A 3335-nucleotide genomic window follows, 5' to 3' on the forward strand; every position below is an offset into this window, starting at 1 on the left:
CCACCCCTCCTTCCCCCTCCTCCCCTTTCCCTACAACACTGTAATTTTTTTCTATTTCTCTTTTTTAAACAACGTCCTTTTCAAATGTTTCTACCAAACGGTTAGGTTGTTAACAGTGCGATCGGCGGCGAGGTCGAAAAATTTGCGATGATCGTAAGCGCGGAGGATCACATCTTGACGTCAATATGACGTCCAGATCGGAACGATAAACCGGAGGACATAATTCGTTGAACTCTATCAAGGACATTACCTGTCTCATAAACGGACTTATCCTTCACACATAACAGTACCGTTTTGAAATGACGGACTAGCTTCCTGTCTCCCACCCTCCCCCCTCCCCCCCCATATCTAAAAAAAAAGAAGATATAATAAATAAATACAATAAATAAGTAAATAAAAATTGGCTCTAATCTGTCCTTAATTTTGTATTTTCCACATATGCACTGAAGCAATATGTCTGTATATATATATACATATACATACATGTATATATATATATGTATATATATATATATATATATATATGTATATATATATATATATATATATAAATATATTATAAATATATATGTATATATATATATACTTACACTAGTACAACACACACGTAAGGAAAAACACCTGTAACGTATGCCTTTGAAATCAGAGCAATTCATTTATTCGGAAATTCTCTTTTAGAACACGAATACGAACCTACACATGAACATAATATTCGATTAACTATGAATGACACCTAATGCCCAAACGCTTGAAAATCACACCGGCATAATGGTTGAGACACCTGCACACATAAGCCAGGCACAAAGCGTGCATGTTCTAAACCACATCTGCACACATATCTAAGACACCCTGCACCGCAAGTCTAACTGCCACCTGCGCTAATGTCCGGAAACCTGCACACACGGTCGTAGGCTACACTGGCATCACGCCGGGAATTACACCTGCACACTATACAATGTCAAACGATGATAACAATGTATGATGACAAGCAAACTCACAACAAATTGCGTCACTAGATAAAGGAAAGGTCACGCTGGTTTTCTTAATCCATACGAGAGCTCAAAACTAGTGAGTTTTATAACAAATGAATAGTCTCTAGGTCCGTAACTAAATAATTGTCTAGTTTTCTTTATCTATTTATTTTCCTATTTGTTCGTTTAATTTCCTATTTATCTATTCATTTATCTATTAGTTTTACTATTCAGTTTATCTATTAGTTTTGCTAAATTTTATTTGGTTTATTAATTATCTATTGGTTTATTCATCGATTTATTTATTCCATTCAATCATTTAACTATACACTATTCATTCATTTAAATCTATTCATTTATCTTTACTTATTTCTTTATCTATTTATCTATCCACCTATTTAACCTATTCAATTACTTAAGCTATCAATTAATTGATTATCTAAGATAAATTATTTGTTTTACTTATTTCTTTATCTATTTACTCCATTTACATTTGTACTTTTCTAGTTTATAAGCTGGTTTGATAGACAAACAACCAATAAGTGTGTTGTATAGAAAGGAAGAAACACGGTCGGTTTTTGAAAAAAAAACAAAAAAAAAAAAACACGAGAAATATTTGGTGCATGTTAAACAAGTACGTTTGCTGTATATAACAAAGGAAATGATAAATATGTTTCATTGTTTCCTTAGAGACTAGGAAATCCATAGTGATTTTCTAATAGTAAAACGATGGGGATACGGTGGTTAAGGTGATGATGGGGGAGTGGTGGGGTAGAGGGGGTGAGGGGAAGAGAGTGGAGAGAGTGGGAGAAGGGGGAGAGGGGGCGAGGGGGGAAGAGGGGTAGAGAGAGGGGTACGAGTGTGTGGAGAGAAACAGAACAATCATCTTTTCCCTCAACGCTTCGGGAGAAGTATTGTTGATCTTTCTTCTTCCTTGAGGAGGTTTCAGGCTTCTCTATCTCAAGTCATTTTTCAGATGTCAATAGTGTACGACACACAGAAGCAGCGAGTTCCGTGTGACGATTTCGGCCGAAGCAAAGCCATATCTAATTTTAACTTTTCACTTTTGTTGGTGATACATAAATATGAGGTTATATATATATATATATATATATAAATATTATAAAATATATATAATATATATATATATATATGTATATATAAATATATTGCCACAACATATAAATGTGTGTATATATATACATATATATATATATATATATATACTATAAATATATAACTATATATATTATGTGAGTGTGAGTGTGTGTGTGTGTGTGTGATGTGTGTGTGTGTGTGTGTGTGTGTTTGTGTGTGTGTGTGTGAGTGTGTGTGTGTGTGTGTGTGTGTGTGTGTGCGTGCGTGTGTGTGTGTGTTTCTCTACCCTCTTTCCTCCTCCTCCTCCCTCATATCCTTTGCTTCCACTGTATTTCCCTCCTTTCCTCTTCCCTTCTTTCTTTCCTCACAGGGCCCTCCTCTCTTTCCTTCTTCCTCCCTCTCCCCCCTTCCCTCTCTTACTTCCTTCCTCTTAAGCCCCATCTCCTCTCTTTCTCTTCGTCCGGCTCCATTTAATTATCTTTTTCTCTTTAATTTTTCTTTCGTAGTCCAATTTTCATTGTAATGTACAGTATTATCATTATCATTGTTATCATAACAATTACTATCGTTATTGTTCTGAAGATTGCTGTTATCATCCTCTTTATATATATTATTATAGCATTTGTTATTTTTACTAGAATTATTTCTTCAGTGTGGTCATTTTCTGTGCGATTTCTGTCATCATTCGCATGATCACTATCATTACCATTCTGGTAGTATAATTATTATTAGCATCACTATCATGAATATTGATCGCATCATCATCAATCATCATCATCATCATCAATCATCATCATCATCATCATCATCATCATCATCATCCATCATCATCAACATCATCATCATCATCATCATCATCATCATCCTCATCATCACATCCATCATCATCACCCACCACCACCACCACCACCACCGTCCTCATCATTACCATTTCATTATTCTTATCATAACCTTACAGCTTCGTAGTAACCAGTTCGAGTCCCGCACGTCCTTATACCTCCCTTCCCCAAGTTCTTAAAAGCACTTAGGACAAAAATGAAATTCGAACGGGTTCTAGTCCCGCACACAATCTTCAATTCTCAACAGTGAAAATATGCTCCCTGGTTCTAACACTCCTTAAAAGGTGTTAGGGCAATGGTGACATTCTACGATCACATGTTATTCAGGCGCCTCCCTATCGTAGTCACCTCACCTTCTTCTGTCCTTTTCTATTTCTTTCAAATCTATTCTTTCCTTATTTTCCTCCATGAGCGATTTTTTCGTTCT

This window comes from Oratosquilla oratoria, chromosome 11 (genome assembly GCF_046742065.1).
Source record: "Oratosquilla oratoria isolate Oo_2021 chromosome 11, ASM4674206v1, whole genome shotgun sequence".
Lineage (NCBI taxonomy): Eukaryota > Metazoa > Arthropoda > Malacostraca > Stomatopoda > Squillidae > Oratosquilla > Oratosquilla oratoria.